Here is a 15,611-nt window from a genome sequence, read left to right as displayed (position 1 = left end):
CCCACATCAGGGTTAAATGAAAGGGAAACTAATCAGCTGATAAGAATTATGAGATTATCCTCTGTATTTTACAAGCTAAAACAAAAAACTGGAGAGTTTTTTTGGGTGATCAGGAATACCGAGTTTATGATAAGAAAGACATATGTAGAATCTCATGGATCCCTATTTGGAGAATCTTAGTAGAACCTCTATTATGACCCCTGATGAATTAATTAATTACTTTTTAAATTTTTTATTTATTTACTTTTGGCTACGTTGGGTCTTCGTTGCTCCGTGCAGGCTTTCTCTAGTTGTGGCATGCGGGGGCTACTCTTCGTTGCAGTACGCGGGCTTCTCTTTGTTGTGGAGCAGGGGCTCTAGGTGCGCGGGCTTTAGTAGTTGGTGTACGCAGACTCACTTGTTGTGGCTCGCAGGCTCTAGAGCGCTGTGGCTCGCAGGCTCTAGAGCGCAGGCTCAGTAGCTATGGCACACAGGCCTAGTTGCTCTGTGACATGTGGGATCTTCCTAGACCAGAACTCGAACCCATGTCCCCTGCATTAGCAGGCGGATTCTTAACCACTGCGCCACCAGGGAAGTCCCAACTCCTGATTAATTTAAATATACACAGTAAGAGGTAGTCATGAGAATCCTCTGTCCTTATAAGTAGTGGGTTAATCATTCTATGACATGTTTTGACTTACGCTCTCAACTGAATTTAGAGCCACGATGGGAACTGGGGATTGTCTATGATAATTTCATTGAATATGTAAGAGGTTAAAAAAATGCTTAGAAGCGTTTGTAAAATATTATGAACTTCCTTAACACTAACTTTATGAAGCTAACTGACTGTATGGTCTAGGGTGTTCTAATCAAATAAACCCAGAGAAAATGGAAAAAAGACATATGATATTGGGAGGATGGCACTGGGTTGATTGAAAACATTAAGCAGCTAGAATTATTTTGATGGCAGAGACTGAGTAATTTGGAAGGAAATGTAAGAAATATCCATGGATCTATAATCATGCAGTGTGTTCTCTCCCCTTTACCTACCATCAGGAAAGCATTTGGGACAAGAGTAGTGGCTAGATTTGTAAACTCAGACACTAGTGCCTATGATTGCTAGATTCTTTTTGCAAGACTAGAGTGGAGAGGTTATCTGGAACTGTGATCCTATGGTACTCCTTCCATACCAAAGAAAGAGCTGAAAGCTGCTTACACTCTACTTTAGACCTATTAAGAATGTTGCTTACAGTGTAAGTTTCAGGTGGGTGGGGCCTTTATTTTATTCACTACTGTGTCTCCAGCACCTACCCCACTCCTGGGCATGTTCTTGGTGCCCAAAATATTTGTTGAGTGAGTTAATAAATTAACATGGACTCCCTCCTTATTAACATGGACTAGTTCTTTCAAGGGAGGAATACAAGCCAACTGGTCAACATTAGCCAGTGGGATTTCTGGGTGGGAGAATAAAAAGTCACTTAGTATAAGCTGCAAAATCATAAGAGGGATGGGACATCCCAGTGGTACAAAATATTGGGCTGGCCAAAAAGTTCGTTAGATTTTTTCCATAAGATGGCTCTAGTAGCACTTAGTTGTTTTTAACTTCATTCAAAACAATTTTGTTAGATTGTATGTGACAGCTGTCGTATCAGCGTGCATTTTAAAAAAGACATCAAAATGGGTGAATTTTTGTGTAGCCATTTTAATATTGAAGATGGAAGAAAAAGAACAACATTTTCGGCATATTATGCTTTATTATTTCAAGAAAGGTAAAAATGCAACTGAAACACACAAGAAAAGATTTGCGCAGTATATGGAGAAGGTATTATGACTGATTGAACGTGTCGAAAGTCGTTTGTGAAGTTTTGTGCTGGAGATGTCTCACTGGACGATACTCCACTGTCAAGTAGACCAGTTGAAATTGATGGTGATCAAATCGAGACATTAAGTGAGAACGATCAACGTTATATCACACGGGAGATAGCCGACATACTCAAAATACTCAAATTAAGCATTGAAAATCATTTGCACCAGCTTGGTTATGTGAATCGCTTTGATGTTTGGGTTCCACATAAGTTAAGCAAAAAAACCATTCTTTGACCATATTGCCGCATGCGATTCTCTACTTAAGCATAATGAAAACGTTCTGTTTTTAAAACAAATTATGATGGGCGACAAAGAGTGGATACTGTACAATAATGTGGAACGGAAGAGATCGTGGGGCAAGTGAAATGATCCACCACCAACCACACCAAAGGCCGGTTTTCATCCAAAGAAGGTGATGATGTGTATATGGTGGGATTGGAAGGGAGTCCTCTATTATGAGCTCCTTCTGGAAAACTGAACTATCAGTTCCAAGTACTGCTCCCAGTTAGACCAGCTGAAAGCACTCGATGAAAAGCGTCCAGAATTAGTCAACAGAAAATGCATAATCTTCCATCAGGATAACGCAAGATTGCATGTTTCTTTGATGACCAGGCAAAAACTGTTACAGCTTGGCTGGGAAGTTCTGATTCATCCGCTGTATTCACTAGACAGTGCACCCTTGGATTTCCGTTTATTTAGGTCTTTACAAAATTTTCTTAATGGAAAAATTTTCAATTCCCTGGACGGCTGTTAAAGGCATCTGGAAGAGGTCTTTGCTCAAAAAGATAAAAAGTTTTGGGAAGATGGAATTATGAAGTTGCCTGAAAAATGGCAGCAGGTAGTGGAACAAAAGGGTGAATACGTTGTTCAATAAAGTTCTTGGTGAAAATAAAAAATGTCTTTTACTTAGAAACCCAAGGCACTTTTTGGCCAACCCAGTACATCAGGAACAAGCATTTTAGAAAGATCTATTTATTAGTTTGGGGCTCACGTAAATTGGTGACTAACGAGAAAAAAAAGCTTAAAAATCCAACTTAAAAAATTATGTTTTTTGTTTTTTCCTTTTGTACCTCTAACATGGGTTATGCTGGGTATTATCACCCCAAAGAGAGAATTCTGCTGCTTTCTGCCCCTTTTTCCCAAGTCAAAACAGAAAGTCTGTGTATAAATTACAGAAAATCCATATCCTGGTCTTAAGGATGTTGTAAAGGAATCTGTATTTATAGAAATGGTGTGTGAGCATTTGGTGAGGAAGGAGGGAGCGCTCAAACTTCTGTTTTGCTGGTTGGTTTTCTGTTGTCTCTCTCGATTATTATTCTTAAATAATCAGTCTTCATCAACTTCTATTATAGGACCCCTGTAACTTAATCCGTAGACATAATTTGTGATTCCATCCCTGCTATACTCTTTACTGTGTTGCCAAAATTTCAGTCATTTAATGATGATGCTGATATTGACAAAATAAAATCCATTATAAACAAAACCACTATGCCAGAATCTCATGAGCAACATATGAAAAACATAAATGAAAATAGTATTTTCAGTGCAGTTTTAGAAAAAAACTTGGAATAAGCTGTAGTAATTAGATTAGAAGAAATTGTAATATATTCATAAATTAGAAGAAACAGTAATATACTTTAGAAATCTAGTGAATATTTTATTTTTCTCTATTTCCATTTCTGCTACCTACCGCCAGAAACAATGGAGTTTAAGAATATTGGCTTAAGCATGTGAGTGTGGAAATAATAACATATGAACAGAATCATAGAATAGGACTGAATTCAGCAGCAAATAAAAGATATATATGCAAAAATAAGTAAAAATAAACTCATAATATTGCATTAGAAGTTGCAGGAGATGAAGTTACGTCATGCAACATGTATGTTTTTCTAATGATTATATGTGCCTGATAGCTATTACACATCTGAAAAATAAACTAGAGAAAAGCAAATTGAACCTGAAGTGTATTTTCAGTACCAGTGACAAATCAGGTAGTTTGATTGGTCCAGTTGATGTTTAGTTCCACAAGTAAATTTTCATAGTGGCAAAAAATAGGCAAAAATGATCCCAGATTTCTTGACTTCCTGTGTACTGTCCCTTCTAATACCCTGAGTTACTTTACTAAAGAAAGTTATCACATGATAACTTCTATAAAAGATAACATTAGAGGATTTCCTTGTCTAGAGGAAATAGCCCAGAAAAACAACTGTAACACAGTGTGCTATGTACCAGCTGCAGCAGCATCCCCTGGGAACTTGTTAGAAATGCAGACTTCTCAGGCTTCACCCCAGACACACTGAATCAGGCTCTGCATTTTAAAAAAAGATCTGCAGGTGTCTAATGTACATGTTAAAGCTTGATAAGCAATAGTATAGACAAATATGGGAAGGGCACCCAGTAGAATCTGGGTATGGGTAAAGTGTGCAGTAGGGTGAAGGGATGCATATGGTAAGTTCCAGACAGAGATAAACAAACAGCATAGGCAATGGCACAGAAGCATTAAGATACATTTGAAGTGGTGATAACACAGTATGCATAGGTGAAAAATGTGTAAACGTATTTGTAATATTTATGTGTACATGTACACACAAGTTGTCATTAATTTTCATTATTTACAAAGGAGTGTTGGACATTTTATCATTCTGAGCACTAGTTGGAGGGTATTCATTTATTCAGTAAATATTTATTGAATGCCTACTATATGTCCAGCACTGTTGTAGGCGTATATGATCAGCATTTGGGAACAAGTAGCATAGACAATAGATGGGGAAATGATGAAAACGAAGGCAGAGAGGGGAGTTGTAGGATCTGTAGTAATCCATAGGAAATACAATGGAAGTTAGAGTCAAACCATTGACTGCGGAAAAGGAAGAAAAAAGAATAAATTTAAGAGATATTTGAGATATGGACTCACTGAGACTTCTTGACTGATCAACTTAGGAGAGAGTGATGTAAGGACAAGTTTTGGGTTTCTGGATTGAATAACATGGGTCAATTTATATTTATCTTTTTATAATAAAATCAAAGATAATAATGAATATGCTTAACCTAGCACTGAATTAATTCCTGCTGAGTGAAGAACTGTGTTAAATGTTCTCTTAAATCTCACAACAGCTTTTGGTGTTAATAAAAATTTATTTCCTTTTTACAGATGAAGAAACTAAGGCTCAGTGATTTATTTTAAGTTACCAAGCTAAAAAAAGGAAACCAATGCAAAGCTAAGCATAATCTTACCATGCAGTTTAGCAATCATACCTCCAGATATTTACCCAACTGATTTAAAAACATATCTACACAAAAACCTGCACATAAATATTTATATCAGCTTCATTCATAATTGCCAAAAACTGAAAGCAGCCAACATATCCTTCAACAGGTGAATGGATAAACAAGCCGTGGTTTATTCATACAACTCAATAATATTCAGTGATAAAAAGGAATGAGCTATCAAGCCAAAGACAAGGATGATTCTTAATTGCATATTGCTACGTGAAAGAAGACAATCTGAAAAGGCTACCTACTGTCTGTTTCCATTTATATGACATTCTGGAAAAGACAAAACTGTAGAGACAGTGAACAAATTAGTGATTGCCAGGGGTTTTGCATCTGCCCCTCAGTGAGTTTTGCTTTTTTTTCTTTTCCAGAATGGCTTCACTTGAATAATTTTAATACTTGATTCTCATTTCAAGTCTCCCTAACTCACTTATAAGGTTACACCTATTTCAGCCCTCTCTAACACTAGGCATTATCAGTAAATAACAGACACTTGAGCATGGTGGGAAACACCGACATGATACCAGTTCCTGTTCCCCATTACCCCTTTCTTCAATTCTCCCACCCTTGACTCTTACGTGAAACAATCTCATGGCCACGTGAGCTTCTCTTGGGAGTGGCCATGGATTGGTGTAGGTAGATTCAGTACCCAGGGCTCCTCCCCAGTTATGGCTCAGCTGTTTGTACTAGCTGAGGACTTACTTTATCTCTGCAAAATAGAGACAACAATAGCAATTACTTGATGTTTTAATGAAGAGTAAATAAGTTAATATCTGTACAACATTTGGAATAGTACCAGTTGTACTGTAAGTGCTCAATATTTGTTAACTATTGCAGTCGTCCCTTATCCATGGTTTCACTTTCTGCAGTCTCAGTTACCCATGGTCAATCACAGTCTGAAAATATTAAATGGAAAATTCCAGAAATAAACAATTCCTAAGTTTAAAATTGCACACCATTCTGAGTAGCGTAATGAAATCATGCTCCTTCCTGGTCAGTTCTGCCCAAGACAAGAATCATCCCTTTGTCCAGCATATCCCACCTGTTAGTCAGTTAGTAACCATCTCAGTTATCAGATTGACTGTTGCGACATCAGCATGAGTATCGTGGTACTTGTATTCAAGTAACCCTGATTTTACTTAAAAATGGCCCCAAGGCAGCAGAAGAGATCTGATGCTAGAATTTTTTTAAATTTTATTGGAGTATAGTTGATTTACAATGTTGTGTTAGTTTCAGGTGTACAGCAAAGTGAATCAGTTATACACACACACACACATATATACACACATATATATACACATTCTTTTTCAGAATCTTTTCCCATATTGGTTATTATAAAATATTGAGTACAGTTCCCTGTGCTATACAGTAAGTCCTTGTTCGTTATCTATTTCATATATAATAGTGTGTATATGTTAATCCCAATCTCCTAATTTATTCCTCCTCCTCCTTTCCCCTTTGGTAACCATAAATTTGATTTCGAGATCTGTGAATCTGTTTCTGTTTTCTAAAAAAGTTCATTTTTATTAGAGTCCACATATAAGTGATATCATATGATATTTGTCTTTCTCTGGCTTACTTCGCTTAGTATGATCATCTCTAGATCCATCCATGTTGATGCAAATGGCGTTATTTCATTCTTTTTTTTTACTGCTGAGTAATATTCCATTGTATATATATACCACATCTTCTTTATCCATTCCTCTGTTGATGGACATTTAGGTTGCTTCCATGACCTGGCTATTGTAAATAGTGCTGCACTGAACACTGGGGTGCATGCATCTTTTCAAATTATGGTTTTCTTCAGATACATGCTCAGGAGCGGGATTGCTGGATCATACGGTAGTTCTTTTTTTTTTCTGCTTCATGCCCTTAAAATTTACTATTACATCTTGAATATTCTAACATTATACAAACACCAAAAAAAAAGGCAAGAAAAAAATCCTCTGAGAATCACTCATATGATATAACAAAGAGATCTCAAATATATAGTGTCTAAGATAGATTTTCTTCCTTTCACATAACTTTGTAATGATAGCCAAATTGTCCAGAAGTGAAACTCAGGTCAGTACAAGCAGTAAGAACAGGACTCAGGTACCATCAATCTAGTTCTTCTTCCATCACCAAGAAAGTTGACTTAATCAAAATGGTTAAAACTGGCTTATCACCATAACATCTAGATTTTTCACTATTGGAAGTGGGAAGATGATATGGAGAGCAAGGAGTTTTCTTTTAAAGACATGACACTGAAATTGTGTACTTTTTTTTTAGGGCTATTTTATTAATTTATTTATTTTTTAACATCTTTATTGGAGTATAATTGCTTTACAATGGTGTGTTAGTTTCTGCTGTATAACAAAGTGAATCAGGTGTATGCATACATATATCCCCTCCCTCTTGCATCTCCCTCCCACCCCTCTAGGTGATCACAAAGCACCGAGCTGATCTCCCCATGCAATGCAGCTGCTTCCCACTAGCTAGCTATTTTACATTTGGTAGTGTATATATGTCCAGGCTACTCTCTCACTTCATCCCAGCTTACCCTTCCCCTTCTCCGTGTCCTCAAGTCCATTCTTTACGTCTGTGTCTTTATTCCTGTCATGCCCCTAGGTTCACCAGACCTTTTTTTTTTTTTTAGATTCCATATATATCTGTTAGCATACAGTATTTGTCTTTCTCTTTCTGACTTACTTCACTCTGTATGACAGACTCTAGGTCCATCCACCTCATTACAAATAACTCAATTTCATTTCTTTTTATGGCTGAGTAATATTCCATTGTATATATGTGTCACATCTTCTTTATCCATTCATCTGTTGATGGACACCTAGGTTGCTTCCATGTCCTGGCTATTGTAAATAGAGCTGCAATGAACATTGTGGTACATGACTCTTTTTGAATTATGATTTTCTCAGGGTGTATGCCCAGCAGTGGGATTACTGGGTCATATGGTAGTTCTATATTTCGTTTTTTAAGGAACCTCCATACTGTTCTCCGTAATGGTTGCGCCAATTTACATTCCCACCAACAGTGTAGGAGGCTTCCCTTTTCTCCACACCCTCTCCAGCATTTATTGTTTGCAGATTTTTTGATGATGGCCATTCTGACCAGTGTGAAGTGATACCTCACTGTAGTTTGGATTTGTAGTTCTCTAATAATTACTGATGTTGAGCATCTTTTCATGTGCTTTTTTGCCAAATGTTTGTCTGCTTTGGAGAAATGTCTGTTTAGATCTGCCCATTTTTTGCTTGGGTTGTTTGGGGTTTTTTTCTTTTTATATTGAGTTTCATGAGCTGTTTGTGTGTTTTGGAGATTAACCCCTTGTTGGTTGCTTCGTTTGCAAGTATTTTCTCCCATTCTGTGGGTTGTCTTTTCTTTTTGTTTGTGGTTTCCTTTTCTGTGCAGAACGATGCTGGCAATTTGGATATGCCAAAGAGAAGTCAGAAAGTGCTCCCTTTAAGTGAAAAGGTAAAAGTTCTCGACTTAATAAGGAAAGAAAAAAATTGTATGCTGAGGTTGCTAAGATCTTCTATCCATGAAAATGTAAAGAAAGAAAAAGAAATTCCTGCTAGTTTTGCTGTCACACCTCAAACTGCAAAAGTTACGGCCATAGTGCATGGTAGGTGCTTAGTTAGGATGGAAAAAACATTGAATTTTTACAGTTAGATTTTTTGACAGAGAGAGAGAACACATTCACATAACTTACTATATAGCACTCTCTAAAATTTAACAGTATATTTTTACAGTATATTGTTATAACTGTAGTATATTACAGTATATTATTAGTAATCATTCTATTTTATTATTGTTACTATCTTACTGGGCCTAGGTTATGAATTTATCATATGTATGTATGTGTAGGAAAAGCATACATATATTTAGAGAGAGAGTTCAGTACTGTTCCTGGTTTGAGGTGTCTACTGGGGGTCTTGGAATGTACCCCACATGGTTAATGGGGGGAGTACTGTATTACCAAAAATCATGAATTCTAGGGTGCATAGTTTATCACATTTTGACTTCTATAAAATTGGGAAATATTTTATAACTGTTGGCATCTTAGATTCAAAGCAATGTGTTATTATCTGAACGTTCTTCTATTTTTTCTACGTGTGAGAGAAACCATTTGAAGGGGGGAGAGTCCTGTAAACAAGCCAATAGCTGACTCAATTTTAATTTTCTCTCCTCCATTCCTGCTCTACCTTTACCAAGGTTAGGCAGTCATTAGATGAGAAATGTATTCACCACAAATGAAATGTTTTCTCACTGAATGCTCACCATAATCCAATAAGGTCACATATTTTCTACACCCATTTCACAGCTGAATAAACCAAGTTTCAGGAGGGTCAACTAATGTGGCCATGGGCACCCACTGAATAAATTATTGAACCAGCAACATTCAAACCCAATTAGTCTTTAAAGCATTTGTTAATTCTGTCGTACCTCTAGACCCTGCAGCATTTCATAATATTATAACAAAAGTGTTTCTCTGGGGGAATTATAAGCACACATATCAATTAAAACAAACACAATAAAAGGTTTCCATATTACGCTTACAAAACAGAAAACTACTAATTTCCATTAAGTTGGACTGATTTGTTTTCTTGTTGAAGGTGACTGGGGAGCTAAATTATGCTGTTTTATTCATTGGGATGCTTTATGCTTCAGCAGCTGTAAATATTAACAGAATTAAGGACTTTAGCAGCGTCTAATGTGAGTGCTCTGAAAAACTGTTCTATCAGATTCTTCGGCTAGACAGGTTTTTATTTTATTAAAGCCTTATTAATTAAGAATGTGTTGCAAGTATTGATTTTACCTGCTATTGTAAGCATTCCTCTGACATTAGCTTCATTATCTCTGTTTACTACAGTTTATACATGTTTAAGACAGATAAAGGTGGAGATAAACTCGTATACCTTTTTTAAAATTTTATTTATTTTATTTATTTATTTTTGGCTGTGTTGGGTCTTTGTTGCTGCACGTGGGCTTTCTCTAGTTGCGGCAAGCGGGGGCTACTCTTCATTGCGGAGCCCGGGCTTCTCATTGCGGTGGCTTCTCTTGTTGTAGAGCATGGGCTCTAGGTCCACGGGCTTCAGTAGTTGTGGCACGCAGGCTCAGTAGTTGTGGTTCGCAGGCTCTAGAGTGCAGGCTCAGTAGTTGTGGCGCATGGGCTTAGCTGCTCCACGGGATGTAGGATCTTCCTGGACCAGGGATTGAACCGTGTCCCCTGCATTGGCAGGTGGATTCTTAACCACTGTGCCACCAGGGAAGCCACTAAACTCGTATACTTTTTAATAGACATGAACATACTGAAACACACTTAAAATCCTGAACACAAAACAAAATATATAAACTATATGACACTGAATATATACATAATATATGTATATACATGTACATATATATGTGTGTGTGTGTGTGTGTGTGTGTGTGTGTGTGTGAGTGTGTGTGTGTGTACGTACACGCACATACCCCTAGAATTCAAATGATCACCAGTGGGCAAGAAAATTTGGAGAAAGCTGAAAAAAGGAAAACAGATGGGATTGGATGAATACATCTTCTAGGAAAGCATAAATTACCCAAATTGACAGGAGGAAATGTAGAAACAGTAATAGATCAAAGCCATAAAATAACGTGCAAAGGTAGTAAAATTTCTGACCTTAAAATAGACACCAACCAAAACACAGTTAAGATGAAATAAATTTGAGTAGTCCAGTAATGAATAAAGAAAATTAATTCATAATTTAAAACCTTCTGAAAAAGATATCTTTGGCGTCAGACACTTTTATTGGGGAATTCTATCAAATATTTACAGAGGAATGAATACCAATTCAACACATTCCCTTGTGGAGAAAATACCACCATTTCATTTTATGAGGCCAGTATTACCTTGATACCAAAACCAAACAAAGTCAAGAGCAAAAACAAAAATCAATGACCAGCTTTTCTGATGACCATAGATCCAAAAATCCTCAACATATATTAGCAAATGAAATCCAGCAGTATATTTTAAAATAAGTACAGTGATCAAGTGAGGTTTATTTCAGGAGTGCTAGGCTGGTTCAGTATTCAAAAATCAATCACACAACATTGTAAATCAACTATGCTTCAATTGAAATAACCAATCAATGTCATCCATGTATTAACTAACTTAGAAAAAACCCATAGGATTATACCAAATGCTACAGAACAGTAACTTGACAAAATTCAGCTCTCATTCATGATATAAAATAATCTGAGCAAACTAAGACTAGAATGGAATTTTCTCAAGTTGATAAAGAGCATCTATCTAAAACCTAAACCGAGTATCATACTTAATGCCAAAGACTGAATCTTTTCTCCCTAAGAAGGGAGCAATAAACAGATGCCCTCTCTCACCATTTTTATTCAGCATAGTACAGGAAATCCTAGAGAGCAAAATGAGGCAAGAAAAGGAAATTTAAAGGCATGTAGTTGAGAAATAAAGAAGTAAAACTGTCCCTACTTGCAAATGGTATGATTGTCTACATAGAAAAATCCAGGGAATCTCCCAAAAAAAGGAAAAGAAAAAGAAAAAGCTACTACGAGAAGTCGTTTCAGGGCTTCCCTGGTGGCACAGTGGTTGAGGGTCCACCTGCCGGCGCAGGGGACACGGGTTTGTGCCCCGGTCCGGGAAGATCCCACGTGCGGCGTAGTGGCTGGGCCCGTGAGCCATGGCCGCTGGGCCTGCACGTCCGGAGCCTGTGCTCCACAATGGGAGGGGCCACAACAGTGAGAGGCCCAAGTACCGGAAAAAAAAAAAAAAAAGATACCATCAGTCATCACCCGGACGGTTGCAGAGACTCCTAAGCTTCCACACCTGTCCTCCTTCAGTGTAACCTGATAGCTAAAGTGATCATGCAACTTCCTTGCTCAAAACCCTTGAATGACTTCCTGTCACATTTAGGATAAAAAAAAAAAGAAAAAGTCATTTCAGCAAGGTCAAAAGATACAAGATCAACACACAAAAATCAGCTAGTTGTATTTCTATGGATGAGCAATGAACACGTAAAAACTAAAATTTAAAACAATACAATTTACATTCACTCAAAATGAGATATTTATATATAAATTTAACAAATATACAGGGTTTGTTTAAGGAAAACTACACAACTCTGATGAAAGAAACCAAAGAAGAACAACTAGATGGAGAGATAAACCACTATGATAGGTTGTAGATCAACATAGTAAAATCATTTCTCTCCAAATTTATATATAGGCCTAATGCAATCGCTATCGAAATCCTAGCAAGGTTTTTTTTGTAGATGTAGACAAGATAATTCTAAACTTTATATGGAAAGTCAAAAGAACTAGAATAGCTAAAACAATTTTGAAAAGTAAGAATATAGCATCACCTATTTCTTGAAGTCCATTCAAATATTTTTTGTTCCATTCTTTCTATCTTGTCTGTCTAGGCTTCCACATCCAAAAAAAATTAGATTTGCTGTATATCCTTCAGGTAGCTAATGATGCTAGAAAATTCCTGTTCATCTATCACTGAATTTACTTACTGCTTTTTCTGTCATCTCCAATCCTCTATTAAGTGAATTTTTGTAGCTCAGATATTATAATTTTAAGTCCTAGAATCTCTGTTTGTTTCTGGTTTTAAGTAGTTTTTATTTCTTTGTTGAAATTTCCTTTTGGCCTATTTATTATGAGCATATTTTCATATACTTCATTCAGTATAGTTATAGGAGATGCTGTACTTTGTTAGGTCTTGTAACTTTGAATTGCATCATGGAAATTTTACTGATACATTTCATAGACTGTGTATTCTATCATGTTCCCGTGAGTAGTGTTGACTTTTTTCCTTTAAACAGGCAGTGCACTTGGTTGAGCTCAAATTTCAAACTCTGTCTCCCCTGTGGTAGGGAGGCCTTGCACATGTGTTGTACATGTGATTCAAGAATCAACCAGAAATTGGTGCAGAGATTTATATACAAAATCTGGGCCTTCCCATCTGTGGTTATTACTTTTACTTTTCAGCTGCTGTGGTTCCCCAAAACTCTGTCCTCTAATTTATTAAGCCAGTAAATTGTGGCATTTTAATGTGAATTCTGGATGACCAGCACTGTGCCTGGCCCTGTCCTTAGGCAAAAAGCCATAAAAATGGAACTCTGTTCTTTCATTTTCCTAATGAAGCTACGTACACCTAAGGTTTCTAGAAAAGCTTTAAATTAGTATTGTTTAACAGTAGAATTTTAAAAAGGAATCCCTTCAATCTCTTCATTCTAACTTTATAAGGCAGTTCTATAATTAGCATTTTCCTTAGCAGTTGTTGCAGTTGTTCATGTTTCTTCTTAATCCTTTGTTAAAAAATCAATAACTTTATAAGTTTAAATAAATGAACTGGTTATTTTTGCTTTCTTAGAGTGTTGAGATAATTTTACCTCTTATTTTAATAATTCATATTCCATTTGTATAATATTAAAGTTGATTTTTATGTGGCCTAAATTTGAAACTAAATAGAATTATATAATGAATTAAAACAATATAATTACATTTTTTGTACCTAATAGTACCTTTAAACCCTATTACACTATTCTTTAATCTTCACCTTCAAATTTACATAGGATAGTTTTTCAAATACTTTGACTATAATCCAATCCTCATGTGATTTCATAATCATTTATGCTTGATTATAAATAAATAAGCAGAGAAAATCTTGATCTGCCTATATTCTATATTAATATATTTGTGATAACCGTTTTGCTACAGATGACAGAAAATCAGTTTCAAAATGCTTGAGGCAGAGTATTTATTAGCTAGCATAATTTGGAACATCCTAGTGTCAACTAGCATCAGGTACGGCTCAATCCCAGGTTTGATCAGTGTCATCACATATCTGACCCTTTTCAGCCCTTAGCTCTGTATTCCTCCTTTATGTTTGCTTCATTCTCAGGCATGCTTTTCCCATGCAAAATTAGTATCAAAGATAATCACAAACTCTGGTTTATATAAGTCTTTTAGCCAGCAATCTTTCTTTTTCTCAAATTGTCCTAGACAAAATAAAAGAGAACTCTGATTGGTCCGATGTAGGTCACAGTGTAGGCATATCAGTAAAATAATCTCTGTGGCTAGGTTTTAGTGCTCTAATTGGCCATGTTTGGGTCATTGTCTCATCCCTGGTTTTAAAGGATGGAGTCAACACTGAGAAAACAGAAGTTGTATCCTCAAAAGAAAATAAGGGTGAACATATACTCAGTATAATCAATTAAAGTACATTATATTATCAGATGCTTTTAGATGGAATTCTTTCCCTGTTAATGTACTTTCATTTTGCTTATCTCTTTAAGTGGCTAAATAAATCTGGTGATCATCATATACTCCTTTTGGATTATCTTCTAAAAGAAATAGAGCATGTGGAATACCCTAGTTCTGTGTCAGGATAGTTCTTAAGCTTCTCATTGATTTTTTTTTAACATCCTTATTGGAGTATAATTGATTTACAATGGTATGTTAGCTTCTGCTGTATAACAAGGTGAATCAGCTATACACATACGTATATCCACATATCTCCTCCCTCTTGCGCCTCCCTGCCAACCTCCCTATCCCACCCATCTAGGTGGTCACAACTCTATGAGGTGATCTCCTTGTGCTATGCGGCTGCTTCCCACCAGCTGTCTGTTTTACATTTGGTAGTATATATAAGTCCATGCCACTCTCTCACTTCATCCCAGCTTACCCTTCTCCCTCCCCGTGTCCTCAAGTCCATTCTCTAGTAGGTCTGCGTCTTTTTTCCTGTCTTACCCCTAGGTTCTTCATGACATTTTTTTTCTTAAATTCCATATATATGGGTTAGCATATGGTATTTCTTTTTATCTATCTACTTACTTCACTCTGTATGACAGGCTCTAGGTCCATCCACCCCACTACAAATAACTCAATTACATTTCTTTTTATGGCTGAATTATATTCCATTGTATATATGGGCCACATCTTCTTTATCCATTCATCTGTCAATGGGCACTTAGGTTGCTTGCATGTCCTGGCTATTGTAAATAGAGCAGCAATGAACATAGTGGTACATGACTCTTTGAACTATGGTTTTCTCAGGGTATATGCCCAGTAGTGGGATTGCTGGGATGTATGGTAGTTCTATTTTTAGTTTTTTTTGTTTTTTTTTTTTTTACATCTTTATTGGAGTATAATTACTTTACAATGGTGTGTTAGTTTCTGCTTTATAACAAAGTGAATTAGTTATACATATACATATGTTCCCATATCTCTTCCCTCTTGCATCTCCCTCCCTCCCACCCTCCCTATCCCACCCCTCCAGGTGGTCACAAACCACCGACCTGATCTCCCTGTGCTATGCAGCTGCTTCCCACTAGCTATCTACCTTACGTCTGGTAGTGTATATATGTCCATGCCTCTCTCTCGCTTTGTCACAGCTTACCCTTCCCCCTCCCCATATCCTCAAGTTCATTCTCTAGTAGGTCTGTGTCTTTATTCCTGTCTTACCCCTAGGTTCTTCA

The sequence above is a fragment of the Leucopleurus acutus genome (genome assembly GCF_964270905.1).
Source record: "Leucopleurus acutus genome assembly, chromosome: X".
In the NCBI taxonomy this organism is placed as follows: Eukaryota; Metazoa; Chordata; class Mammalia; order Artiodactyla; family Delphinidae; genus Leucopleurus; species Leucopleurus acutus.
The sequence above is the reverse complement of the archived record's forward strand: the minus strand, read 5'-3'. Positions refer to the sequence as shown.